Raw genomic sequence first — 14,277 nt, 5'->3', positions numbered from 1 at the left:
TATGATATACCAGTTGGGTTCCTATAAGTGGTTTGGCATGGTTGGAGGACAGGGGGTAAAGAAAGGAAAAGTGATAGCCAGGAGATGAGGAGAAAAAGGAAACCAAGGCTTTTGAGATCTCAGTAAGATCAAAGAACAGTCGCTTTTGGAGGAAAAGAGACTCTATAGGGTCTTGATTAAGAGGATGCACTTGGGAGCCCAAACTGGCTCTATCCACTTACCAGCTGTGGGACCTGGAACAAGTCACTTTACCTCTCTGAATTTTAGATTTCCCATGTGTAAAATGAAAAATAATCACACGGTTCTTGTGAGGATTAAATGAGATATACTACCTATAAAGCAGCACAGTGTTCACTACATAATAGCTAGTCAATAAAAATATTATTGTCATTAAGAGAGCTGGAAAGCTTGGAGGTTGTCAGAAAGATTTAAGATTTCAATGTAGAATTACTTTTATTTTATTTTAATTTTTTAAAAGATTTTATTTATTTATTGGACAGAGAGACACAGCGAGAGCAGGAACACAAGAAGGGGGAGTGGGAGAGGGAGAAGCAGGCTTCCCGCCGAGCAGGGAGCCCGATGTGGGACTTGATCCCAGGGCCCTGGGATCATTACCTGAGCGGAAGGCAGACACTTAACGACTGAGCCACCCAGGCGCCCTCAATGTAGAATTATTTTTAAGTAGAAGTAATTGTTTCCTAACTTTGTTTCTTAAGAAAACTTCCATATCATTACAGCATTTGCCCATTATGGCATGTATTTACATTGTGTTCTAATTATTTGTTTCCCTAACAGAGACAAGGGGCTCTGAAAGCTGGGGTGGGGCCTCATTCCTGATTAAATTCTCAGTGCACCAGGCACTTTGTCACCCCCATAACATTTGTTGAATTGACTTTGGAAATTATTCCCAAAGAGGCTAACAGTTGAGGTAAATAGAAAGATCTTCAAGAGAGAACTTTGGGTCAGGAACTATACACTTAGCAAGGATTTGATTTCTGTTCTCATTAATTATGCACTTACAAGTCTTACAGAAACATATTTTCACAATGTGTACATCTGCTTCTTGATGGCTGCCTGTTTATAAAATTGACAATAAGCACAGTGATAGTTTATTAAAAATTTAAAAAGAGGGGTGCCTGGCTGGCTCAGTCGGAATAGCATGCAGTTCTTGATCTTGGGGTCATGAGCTAAAGCCCCACATTGGGTGTAGAGATTAGTTAAATGAATAAGCTTTAAAAAAAATCTTAAAAGCACAAACAGAACAGTTCTCTGCTGTCTTCTTTACACACAGAGTGAGAGAGCCACTTCCTAAGAAGTCAGACCTTCCTGTCTCAGTAACGGGTAATAGAAAAAGCAACCAATCGGAAGGAAGAGTTGAGTTCCTAAGCCAATTTTGCTGCTTACTAGCTGTGTGAACTTGAAGGAATCGTCTAACCTACCCAAATCTCATTTATCTCATCCTCAAAATGAAGATAATATTTGCCCTACCCTTTTTTCTTTTTAATAGATTTGGGTATCAAATGGAATATTGCACGAGAAATCTTTGAATACCGTATAGTTCTATTCAAATGCAAGATAGTATTATAGTATTCTCACATTCACTAAAACCTGGTTTTTAAGCTTTCTAAAAAGTTGTTACTAATAGTCCAATAGAAATGCTTCAACCCAACATTGGATGCTATGACATATATTAAAAGCATAGTTTACTTATTTGTTCCTATATCCATACCTGGCAAAAAGTAAGTGCTTGATTAATATTTGCTGAATGAAGGAATGAAAGAAGGAAGGAAGGAAAGGAAGGAAGTTGGGCAGATAGGTGTGAACAGTAGGTTTTTGGCTTTAGAACTGTGAGAGAGTAGAGCGGAGTAGCTGTGTGAATGAAACATGATGATCACCTTGTGCTTTCAAAGCAGGATTTCCAGAATGGGCAGAGCTTGTTGTAGCAGCCAAAGATGGAAATGTTTTCCCACTCTGTTTTGTTCCAATTGGAGCACCCTCCCTTGTAGCTTTCGAGTAAACTACTGGGGTAGAAAAAGACATAGGGAACAACTAAATGAGACCTAAGAACTGGCCTTTGGTTTTAAATATTTAACTTGTTTCTAGAAAACTTGTTATTAAAAATAGTAGACCAAAAAGAAAGAAAAAAGAAAGGAAAGGAAGGAAAAAGAAAAGGCATAAGGGAGAGAGGTTGAATCAGCATTTTGTCCAATAATACTTTCAGTTAGCAAAGCACCATCAATTAACCAAAATATTTAATGACAATTAAAAATGGCACACATTTAGTAGGGAGTACCACCCTTACCTCCCATCTCTGGACTGCTTTCTCTTCTCTGTCTCCTAGCCAGATGGGGATTGCAGGTTGCTCAAACCCAGTGCTTTAACTTGTCCATGCCTCCACTCAGCCACCAATAATCTTTCTTTCCAACTGCCTGTCAAGGTCTTTAACTTCTTTCAAAGATGTCAAGGAATGAATCATTGGATCAACAGGTATTTATTGTGTTCACCGAGTACCTACAATATGTAAAGATGAAGAAAGTTCATAGTCTAATTCTAGTAGGAGAAATACATATAAATGCATAATTTTATTTATTTATTTTTAAGATTTTATTATTTATTTGACAGAGAGACACAGCGAGAGAGGGAACACAAGCAGGGGGAGGGGGAGAAGGAGAAGCAGGCTTCCTGCGGAGTAGGGAGCCTGGTGCAGGGCTCGATCCCAGGACCCTGGGATCACGACCTGAGCTGAAGGCAGACACCCAACCGACCGAGCCACCGAAGTGCCCCATTAATGACTTTTTAAAATTCTTGATTCTATTAATCTATATGTCTATCCACATACTAGTACCACATTGTCTTGATTACTATAGCTTCGTAGTAGGTTCTGAAATCAGGAAGTGAGAGTATTCAAACTATTTTCTTCTTCTTCAAGATTGTTTTAACTATTATGGGTTCCTTGGCCTTCCAGATGAATTGTAGAATCAGCCTGTTATTTTCTGCAAAAAGAGGCCACTGGAACTCTGATAGGGATTGAATCCATAAATCAATTTGAGGAGTACTACTGACTGAGTCACCCAGGTACCCCAATTTGTTTTATTTTCTATATTCATCAGGGATATTGGTCTGTAGTTTTCTTGTGATGTCTTTGTCTGGTTTTGGTACTGAGGTGATACTGGCCTCATAGAATGAGTTGGGAAAGTGTTCCTTCCTCTTCTTTTTGGAAGAGTTAGTGAAGGATTAGTATCAATTCCCCTTTAAATATTTGGTAGAATCACTATGAAGCCATCTGGGCAGATAGGTTCTTTAAATACTGTACATTAGGGGGTGCCTGGGTGGCCCAGTCTTAAGTGTCTGCCTTCGGCTCAGGTCATGATCCCAGGGTCCTGGGATTGAGCCCCGCATTGGACTCCCTGCTCAGTGGGGAGCCTGCTTCTCCCTCTCCCACTCCCCCTGCTTGTGCTCCCTCTCTCACTGTCTCTCTCTGTCAAATAAATAAATAAAATCTTTAAAAAAATAAATACTGTACATTAGGAAGTGTTGGGTTGTTGTGGGAAGTTAAACGAGCAAGTGACCAGTCCTGCCTAGAAGGGCAAGGAAGCTGGAAAAAGAGGAAACAGTAAAAGTTTAACTTCTATGACTGATATGTTAGGGAAATGGAGAGTGAGAGAAAAGGGCTGGAAAGACAGGCTGTAGATAGATGAGGCAGGACTCTGAACGCCTGATCCGAACCCTCACCGGACATTATCTGCCACTTCTTCTATGTGGTAGTTGCTGCTATCATTTTGAGAATAGGGAAGGTAGGAAGGGCATTATGCCAAAGAAGAATAGAGCCACTGACCAAACCATGGGAGGAATTTTGCTAGCCAACTGTCAGTCAGTAAAGATGACACTTCATGGTGAAGAATGTAGCTGAAGCCCATGTGTCCAATAAGGAAGATGGAGAGCTGATGAAGTAGGTATAAGTTGGAGGAGGTAACAAAGTAAGCATAGAAAATGGGCTAGCCATATTGGTGACCCAGGGGTTTAGAAAAGCATCCTAAATGCTTTTAAATTAAATTCTAAAAGCTCCTGGGGGAGTGCCTGGGTGGCTCAGTCAGTTAAGCATCCAACTATTGATTTCGGTTCAAGTCCTGATATCAGGGTCGTGAGATGGAGCTCCAAGTCAGGCTCCCCCGGGAGTCTGCTGGAGATTCTCTCCCTCTAACCCTCCCCCTGCTCTTTCTCTCTCTCTCTCTCAAATTAATTAATTAATTAATTTTTTTAAAAAAAAGGAAAGAAAGAGGGTGCCTGGGTGGCTCAGTTGGTTAAGCAACTGTCTTCGGCTCAGGTCATGATCCTGGAGTCCCCGGATCGAGTCCCGCATCGGGCTCCCTGCTCAGCAGGGAGTCTGCTTCTCCCTCTGACCTTCTTCCCTCTCATGTTCTCTCTCTCTACCATTCTCTCTCTCAAATAAATAAATAAAATCTTTAAAAAAAATAAAAAAAGGAAAGAAAGAAAGAAAAGCATTCCTGGGGTGCCTGGCTCGCTCAGTTGGAAGTGCATGCGGCTCTTGATCTTGGGGTTGTTAAGTTTGAGCCCCACGTTGGGGGTAGAGATTACTTAAAAATAAAATCTTTAAAAAGAAAAAGAAAAAGAAAAACGTTCCTGTGTAGACCATCTGCTGTATCATCCTTCTTATGTTTGCTCTAGGCCAAAGCCATGCTCTTAAGGGGTCTATACCATACAAGTCAACTGAGCTGTTTGAGCTTTGTCTCTGTCATCACATTTCAAGCTCCTTTTTTTTTTTTAAGATTTTATTTAGTCATTTGCCAGAGAGAGAGCTCAGGAGAGAGAGAGGGTACAAGCAGGGAGAGTGGCATGCTGAGGGAGAAGCAGGCTCCCCGCTGAGCAAGGAGGACACAGGACTCCATTCCAGAACCCTGGAATCATGATCGAGCTGAAGGCAGACTCGTAACCGACTGAGCCACCCAGGCGTCCCCCATTTCAAACTCCTTAACAGCAGAGATCATGTCCTGTGTATCTGTACCTTCTGCAGAGAGATTTACCAATATCAAAAGCATGCCTCCATTGAAATTTCTTTGGGCAATTTGAAGAACGGCTCATCCAAATTCCACCCCCACCTGCTGCCTCCATACCAAAACTCTTCTAAATTCTCAATGTTTCAGGCAGTAGCTGTGGAGTCAGAACCCAGGATACCAAGAAGAAATGGGTCGGCATCAGAGGTGGGCACTCAAGTCCTTTTTCCGTCCTGAACGTTGCAGTGGGGAGGATCTCTCAACCAGGATGTCTTTCCCCTACTGAAACCTTAACAAGAGAGGTCATTTTCACCAAAACCAGCTACCCAGACATCTGTGAGGCCCATCTAGAAAGCCTATCATACTCTCCAAGGAAGCACACTTTCTGGGTAGTCATGGACGCGACAGGGAAAGAGCCCTGGGCCAGGAGCCAGGAGACTTGAGCTCTGAGAAGAGCCCTGCTACTCATTAGCCAGGGCACCTTGGCTGGGCAAGTCACTTATGTCTTTGGCCTCTTGTGAAAAGAAGGAGCTGGAATAAAATGTACAAAAGTCTCTGCCAAATATGAAAGTCGTAAGCTTTGATGACAGATTTAATGCTTATTTTGACTACCATGTTATTTATAACCATTGTAGAATGTTATATCCTTCATGGGTCTCAAGTATACTTCATAATTCATGGTTATCTTGTAAGCAAGCTACAGTATAAAATGCAGGTTACTTGATAAAATTTAAGGTGCGCTATTACTAAAACTAATTTTTCTAAAGATTTTATTTATTTGACAGAAAGAGACAGCGAGAGAGGGAACACAAGCAGGGGGAGTAGGGGAGGGAGAAGCAGGCTTCCTGCTGAGCAGGGAGGCTGATCCGGGGCTCAATCCCAGGACCCTGGGACCATGACCTGAGCCAAAAGCAGACACGTAACGACTGAGCCACCCCGGTGCCCCAACTAAATCTATTAAATCAGCTTACTGGAGCTTTGCTTTTGTGGCTTATTTTTGGCCACATGTATACGTTGCAACTCAGCTTTCACTGGGAGATAGGTTTTACTTTGTGACAGTCTGCCCTATTTTAGCTTATTAATAAGATTTCTAGAGTATAAACGTGGTTCATGTTAAGTACAGTGCAGTGCCCAAATGCAGTCTCTGGAGTCAGACTCCCTAGGTATAAAGCCCAGCTCTGCCAGGGCCTCCCATGCTGTTTTCGCCAAGTCATTCTTAGCCTCTGGTTTCATCAGTTGTAAAGTGGGGGTTAAAAAACAGTACTTTTAGGGGCACCTGGGTGGCTCAGTTGGTTAAGCATCTGTCTTCGGCTTGGGTCATGATCCCAGGGTCCTGGGATCAATCCCCACATCAGGCTTCTTGCTCAGGAGGGAGTCTGTTTCTCCCTTTCCCTCTGCTCCTCCTGCATGTGCCCTCTCTCTCTCTCTCTCCCTCCCTCTCTCTGACAAATAAATAAATTTAAAAAGTCTTAAAAAAAACCACAATACTTTTACCTTATTTGGTTGTTGTGAGAATCACATGAGATAATATATATAGTGTCGATTTAATAAATAAAAGTTATTTTATTGTTGTTATTTATGTTTATAAAGAAAGATCTCCCTTCTGCTCTCTTTCCCATCAACCCGATGGACCACTCCTTACTGGAAGTGCTAATGGTTTTTTGGGGTTGCCTTTCAGAATGATGATCTGATTCAAAATATTGTTTGCAGAAGTGGATGCCGATTCAAATAGATTCTAAAGCAGGGATACAGATTTGAACAAGAAAGGGATGTCCTATTACTGGGAGCAGTTCTTCTAATTTGGAAATGTTATTCTTCCTCAAAGGTCAGCATAATTGATGGATACCCTCACCAAACCTCTTTCCCAAGTTCTAAGCATGAGCAAGTACTACTGGTTGTTAAAGTTCATATAGGGGTAACTGACTGGCTCCGTTGGAAAAGCATGTGACTCTTGATCTTGGGGTCATAAGTTTGAGTCCCACATTGGGTAAAGAGATTACTGCAAGAAATAAACTTAAAAAAATAAAATGCACATAAAGAGAAGAGTTTAATGAAAGCAGCCATAAAGTGGCCATTAATTGAGAGTCTAGAATTTTAAGAAAAGAAAGCTTTTGCCTACTTGAAATAAATAATACAGGGCAGGATTTTAAGTACATAGTCTATAGTGGTAATCACTGAGGGCTCTGGGAAGCATCATAGATGGATTTGATATTTCAGTTACAGAATATATAATTTATTCCATCCTTCCAACTCAATTTGAAAAAATGAACAACAAGATTGAAGTAGGCTTGGACCTTTCTGAGTCATTGGCTGTGCGAGTTGGGGCAGCCTTAGCTGGTGGTGCTGCGCCTGAGATGCTTCAAAGCCTTATTAAAAATGTTTGGATCCCCATGAAGCCCCACTATACCCAAGTTTAGCAGGAGATTTGGGTAGGAATGGGGTTGATGGGCTTCACGGTTTATAAAATCAGGAGTGCTGATAAAAAAGGTAAAGCTTTGGGGCGCCTGGGTGGCTCAGTCGTTAAGCGTCTGCCTTCAGCTCAGGTCATGATCCCAGGGTCCTGGGATCGAGCCCTGCATCGAGCCCCGCCTCGAGCCCGCATTGGGTCCTTGCTCTGTGGGAGGCCTGCTTCTCCCTCTCCCACTGCCCCCGCTTGTGTTCCCTCTCTCGCTGTGTCTCTCTCTGTCAAATAAATAAATAAAATATTAAAAAAAAAAAAAAGGTAAAGCTTTGAAAACTTCAAGTCCTGCACCCGTGTATGGTCATCTTTAACCAGCTTTATTTGGAGTACACATCAGATGGAATGTCAGTCTGGCTGTAAATTTCAGCAAGCTCTGTTGGATGGGAACATGGAGCATCCCTGTAGCCTTGTAGAAGTGTCGTTTCCTTTGTGGCATGAATACATGTACCTGTGAGATGCACTTTCACAGAAGAAAAAAGACTGAGGTAGGTAATATTAGTAAATGCATGTTAGCGGAAAATGAGGAGGTTACAAGAACAGAAGATAGCTGAAAGTGGGTAGGTGCCTCTGGGAAGCAGGAGTCAGAATTCGGGGGAGAGACAGGTAACTGCAGTTTTTTATTATAAACCATGTAGCATGATTAGACTTATAAGATGACATACTTGTACTACTTTTATTTTTTAATTTTCATTTTTTAAAGATTTATTTATTTGAGAGAGCGTGCACAGAGTATAAGCGAGGAGAGCAGCAGAGGGAGAGAATCTCAGGCAGACTCCCCACTGAGAGCAGAGCCCAATCCCATGACCCATGAGATCATGACCTAAGCTGAAATCCTGAGTCGGTGGCCCAACCGATGGAGCGACCCATGCGCCCCAATATATATTAATTTTAAAAACACAAGTGAGTCTTAAAAAAATAAAAGGGATGCCTGGGTGGCTCAGTTGTTAAAAACACAAGTGAGTCTTAGGAAAATCAATTTGTTGATAATTTTCAGAAGGGATCAAGGCAGTGGCTTCAAAATTCTGACAATGATTTTTTCCAATGGGAGACTGAATGAGACAAAAAAAGGACAATGCGGAGGGGTGCCTGGCTGGCTCAGTTGGTGGATATGTGACTCTTGAATCTCAGGGTTTTAAGTTCAAGCTGCATGTTGGGTGTAGAGATTACTAAAAAATAAAATCTTTAAACACGCACTCCTGTCAACCCACCTTGACTTAAAAGATAAGGTTTGCTGCCGTGCTTCCCTCTCTAACTGGATTTTGGGAGAGGCAGGGATGTACTCCTGGGCAAAGGGCATGAGGCCAGGAATAAGGAGGGAGGTTATCTGGGTGGAATCATTTCCCTGTATGCCAAGTGAAGTACATCTGTGGTTCCCAAGGAGAAGGTGCATCTTGTACAGATTCATGGAGCATTTCCCTATATGTAATTTTTCTGTGTATCTCCCTAAGACATGACAGTCAGTAAAGTCTTGTTTAAATGTTTCAGGCTGCCTTGATGGTGTCTTTAGTCTAAGCTAACAAAGGTCAGAGGGTTAAGGCCTTTGTGGTTGTCTGAAGAGACCCCTCTTCCCACCTGGAGATTGCTCTTGAATAGTAAACTTCCTAGTTCTCAGGTTTGTTTCCTTTAAGGAAGAGACTTCTTTATACAATTCTTCTCCCCTGAAAACCTATGACATATACATTGTCATCATCCCCATTTTCACAGGTGAAAAACTGAATCCTTGTGAAGCTAAGGGACACATTCAAGGCCATGAGGGAGAAAATGGCAGGGCCAGTTAATAAACCCATACTTCTTCCATACAGACTGTCCATAATAATTGCTATGGTTCAGACCAGTAATTTAAATATGTGATGCACAGAGTAATCCACAGAAAATTAAAATGTATTTAGTTATCTTCACCATCACTTCCCCTTACCTTCAGAGAAGTTGGATTTGTCCAGGGAGTATAAAATGTGGATCTCTTTGCCAACTGTATCTAAAACAAATAACTAAGAAATATCAGTGGCTTGTGGTAGCCTCAGAACACAGGCTTTTACATTGATTTGCCTTTTTTAAAAAAGATTTTATTTATTTATTTGACAGAGAGACATAGCGAGAGAGGGAACACAAGCAGGGGGAGTGGGAGAGGGAGAAGCAGGCTTCCCGCGGAGCAGGGAGCCCGATGCGGGGCTCAATCCCAGGACCCTGGGACCATGACCTGAGCTGAAGGCAGACGCTTAATGACTGAGCCACACAGGCGCCCCTACATTGATTTGCTTTTTAAAAAAACTGAGATATAATTCACATTCACCCTTTTCAAGTATACAATTCAGTGGTTTTTAGTATATTCACTACCAACCATCACTACTCTACTTCAAGAACATTCGATTCACTTTTATTATTACAAAAGTTGATTTAACGAAAAAGTTCAATATAAAAATGCACACGACCCGATTTTTATTTTGTGGTAAAACAGAGGTTACGGAGAGGGGACATGCGGCAGCAGTTGATTTCTTCCGGTGAACACACCCCTTGTTTATACTTGTTCCAAGGCTTCTAATATGATGGTATCATTTCCTTGTATTACCACCATTCCAATATTCTTGTTTCCCATGAGTTGCCATCTCCACACATTAATCTATCACAAGATTTATAAAGGGATTGAACCCCCACAATATTCCCTGGACATGTCTGCCACCATTTAATCTCAATGACAATTTTTTGTCCATAAATTTTTTCAGCTCAGGAGGGTGAGCTTTGCTCCTGGTGTCTATGCAGAGCTCAAAGATCCAGACTTTGATTTACTTTTGAAGGCTCTTAAAAAAAAAATTTAAGATTTTATTTATTATTTGTCAAAGAGAGAGAGAGCACAAGTGGGGGGGCAGCAGGCAGAGGGAGAAGCAGGCTCCCCACTGAGCAGAGAGCTTGACATGGGGCTCAATCCAAGGACCTTGGGATCATGACCTGAGCCAAAGGCAGACGCTTAGTCAACTGAGCCACCCAGGCGTCCCCTGAAGACTGTTTTCTTACAGGTACAAGAGAATAACTATGTATGTGCAACTGAGAATTCCAAGAAAGATCTAGAGATCTCAAACAAAACTGGAGCCAGCAAATGTATTGCTACCATTATAGTCTTTAGTGGGAAATCGGAGGGGGAGATGAACCATGAGACACTATGGACTCTGAGAAACAAACTGAGGATTCTAGAGGGGAGGGGGGTAGGGGCATGGGTTAGCCTGGTGATGGGTATTAAAGAGGGCACGTATTGAATGAAGCACTGGGTGTTAAATGCAAACAATGAATCATGGAACACTACATCAAAAACTAATGATGTAATGTATGGTAATTAACATAACATAATAAAATAAAATTTAAAAAAATAAAGGCACATACTGTGACAAAAAAAAATGGGGAACTGCGTAACAAGCTATAAGAAAATGACACAGAGCGGTGCCTGGGTGCTCTGTTGGTTAGGCGTCTGAATCTTGGTTTCAGCTGAGGTCATGATCTCACCGTTGTGAGATCAAGCCCCACTTTGGGCTCCACACTTGGCACGGAGTCTGCTTCAGATTCTCTCTTCCTCTCCCTCTGCTTCTCACCCCACTTGTGCACGCTCTCTCTCTAAAACAAACAAACAAATAAATATCTTTAAGAAAAAAAGAATGACATAGAGATACCACTGTGTCAATGGTCACTGACCATGGTAGAGACATTTGAATTTTATCCAGTTCAAGAGCTGCTCTTTAAAAGTGATAAAAAGAAAAGGGTCCAAGGAGTGTAACGAAGATAATTTAAAGTAGAAAAGATTCACAATGAAAGCTTCAAAAGCTTGCAGTAATTTAGTCTAGGAAAGTTATTTAAGAACAACCTTAAAGGATTTAAGAGGATTGTTATACAAAAAATGTGATCACCTTTATTTCCTTCTTCTTTCACCAAGGAAAAGACAAAGAAAATGGATTCATTCTATAGGAAGAAGGTTTAGGTTAGCATAGAAAGTCATCAGACAGAACCTTGTTAAACACCAATGGTGGTGGTAGCAAATGTCCTCTAAAATTTTTTTAAAAAGCTTTTAAAAGTTGCAAAGAATAGAATAAAAAATTCCTTCACTCAGATTCACCAATGTTAACATTTTGCCACATCTGGTTTATCATTTTCTCTCTCCTATATATATATATATTTGTAATCGTTTGAGAGTAAAATTATATATAATTTTATCCCTAAATAGTGGGTATTTCCTTTTTTTAAGATTTTATTTATTTGACAGGGAGAGACACAGCGAGAGAGGGAACACAAGCAGGGGGAGAGAGCGAGGGAGAAGCAGGCTTCCCACCAAGCAGGGAGACCGATGTCGGGCTCAATCCCAGGACCCTGGGATCATGACCTGAGCTGAAGGCAGACACTTAACGACTGAGCCACCCAGGCACCCCAAAAGTGGGTATTTCCTAACACAAAGGATATTCTCCTGCGAAACCACAGTAATATAAAAATCAGGCAATTAACACTGATACAACACTATTTTTTTAAAGATTTTATTTATTTATTTGAGAGAGAGAATGAGAGAGAGAGAGCATGAGAGGGGGGCGGGTCAGAGGGAGAAGCAGACTCCCTGCTGAGCGGGGAGCCTGATGTGGGACTCGATCCTGGGACTCCAGGATCATGACCTGAGCTGAAGGCAGTCGCTTAACCAACTGAGCCACCCAGGCGCCCTGATACAATACTATTATTTAATCTACAGACCCTCCTCAAAATTTTCCTATTATCTCAATTATGTCCATTATTTTTTTTTAGTATTTTATTTATTTATTTGAGAGAGAGAGACAGGGCACGAGGGACATGAGGGGCAGAGGGAGAAGCAGACTGCCCACTGAGCAGGGAGTCCGATTAGAGGCTCCATCCCGGGGCTCTGCGATCATGACCTGAGCCAAAGGCAGACAGTTTACCTACTGACCCACTCGGGAGCCCCTCAATAATGTCCATTAAAGGGAAAAAAAAAAAAGGTGCCGCGTCCATGATCCATGCTGCATTTAGTGGTCATGTCTCATAAAGTCCTTTCATATAGAACAGTTCTTCAGTCTTTGTCCTTCATAACTTTAATATTTTCATGAATACAGGCAAGATATTGTGTAGCCTGTCTCACAATTGGGTTTCAACTGCTAAACACATACACACACACCACAAAAACAGATTCTCATTTGTTTTGGGAGTTTTAAGTGTGGTCTTGAGTGAAGACCACAGGTAGAGTGATCCACCCTTCAAGGTCCCTCCCAGCCACCTCCTACCGATTATTCTTAGCATATTAAAATTATTCTAGATGGTGGGATAGACATTTTTGTATTCAGAACTGCAGTGTTGCATAGATTTCTTTTTTTCTCGGCATTCCTGCATTTTACAAGAGTTTAACTTATTTAGCAAAAGTAGGTTTGTCCGTCCTAGAATTAGCACCTACTCTTTTTAAACACTTGAGACTTAAATTACCTGTAGACTCCCATTTTCAGAATTTCTCCTTCTCAGTGATGAACTATGCCCTTGCTAGGAAACAAGAGCTGCAAAAATGGATGGGTGTTACTCATTAAAATCTTTCAACAAATATTTGTTGAGTGCCTAGTGTACATCCGGCTCTGTTCCAACCCTCGGAATACATTAGAGGAAAAACAAAACAAAATCCCTGTCCTTGTAACCTAGTTGTACAAATTCAAATTTAAATTAAAAACAGGAGAACCCAGGGATCGGACTTCTTAAACAGGAAGAAGACAAGTCTCTGAAAAGGAGCAGCTCTGAGATTCGATTCTAATATGGATAGCGCCGCGGAATCCCTGACAAAGGCGCCGATAATAAAGTTCTCGCTTTATCCAAACGCGCTACACAAATGATTAATCCGAATACCAGAGGCCACAGAGGACCGGCGGGGCAGGACTTCCTTGAGCGGTCGTAACCACTTTCTCGGCCACTGTCGGCCGCCCGGCCTTGGCCCTCCTCGAGGTGGTCGCACGCGCTCGGGCCCGCCGGGCGTGGGCCACCACGCACCGAGTCCCACATCCCCGCCAGGCAGGGCCAAGCACCTGGGAACCGCGCACCGCGAACGCCCCGCGGGGAGGCGGCTCAGGGGAACCGGCTCCTCCGGGCGGCCTCGCCCACTGCAATGCAATCTGGGTGGTTTTTCCAGGTCCCTCCCTGCCTCGCTCCGCACCCAGTCCCTGCCCCCGCGGCACCTGCGGGCCGGGGAAGCTCTGCACGGGGACCGGGGGTGGGGGGCGAGGCGGCCGCCGCAAGCCAGCGGAGGACTGCGGGGGTCCCGTTTCCACCCGGCATCCTGAAGTCCAGACGAGGAAAGCACGCGCCGCTGGAACTCGAGCTGCGTACGAGGACGGTACCGAGCACCCTCGTGGTACCTTGAAGCGCTGCCTGGCCCCGGCGGAGCCTAGCCTCCGCCCGCTCTCCCGGGACGCGAGCTGCTACCTGGGCCACCGGCGGCAGCGCCTCCGCCCGCACGGACCAGCCAGGAAGCGCAGCGGCTCGGCCCTGGGCTCCTCAAACTCCACCCCGCCCCCGCCACTGGAATCCTCAGCCGCCCCCCACTTTGTCCGCTCTTCCTCCGCGATCTTCAGCCTCCCCAGACACGCATCCTGACAGGTTTTCAGATTTGTACCCGGAGTGGGTTACGGCAGTGCGTGTATGTTGCCTGATTTCACACCATGAATATAAAGGATGGATACCTGGGGCCCAACTAGTAATACTTCAGACGGATTTCGGTTTCCAAGAGTAGATTACGTTTGAAACCTAAAACTCGAGGAAACGTCACTTCTGGCGCTTTTCTCTCACGTGTCA

General features: G+C 43.2%; 2 pseudogenes; both read left to right on the top strand.

The window, feature by feature from the left end:
- Window positions 1-7,366: 7,366 nt before the first annotated feature.
- LOC114215347 (ATP synthase F(0) complex subunit j, mitochondrial pseudogene) lies at window positions 7,367-7,784 on the top strand (annotated as a pseudogene).
- Window positions 7,785-7,907: 123 nt separating this feature from the next.
- On the top strand, window positions 7,908-14,079 carry LOC148164616 (uncharacterized; annotated as a pseudogene).
- Window positions 14,080-14,277: the final 198 nt, after the last annotated feature.

The sequence above is a fragment of the Eumetopias jubatus genome, unplaced genomic scaffold, assembly GCF_037043125.1.
Source record: "Eumetopias jubatus isolate StellerSeaLion01/CBP00866 unplaced genomic scaffold, mEumJub1_p1.0 scaffold_4, whole genome shotgun sequence".
Lineage (NCBI taxonomy): Eukaryota > Metazoa > Chordata > Mammalia > Carnivora > Otariidae > Eumetopias > Eumetopias jubatus.
The sequence above is the reverse complement of the archived record's forward strand: the minus strand, read 5'-3'. Positions and strand labels throughout refer to the sequence as shown.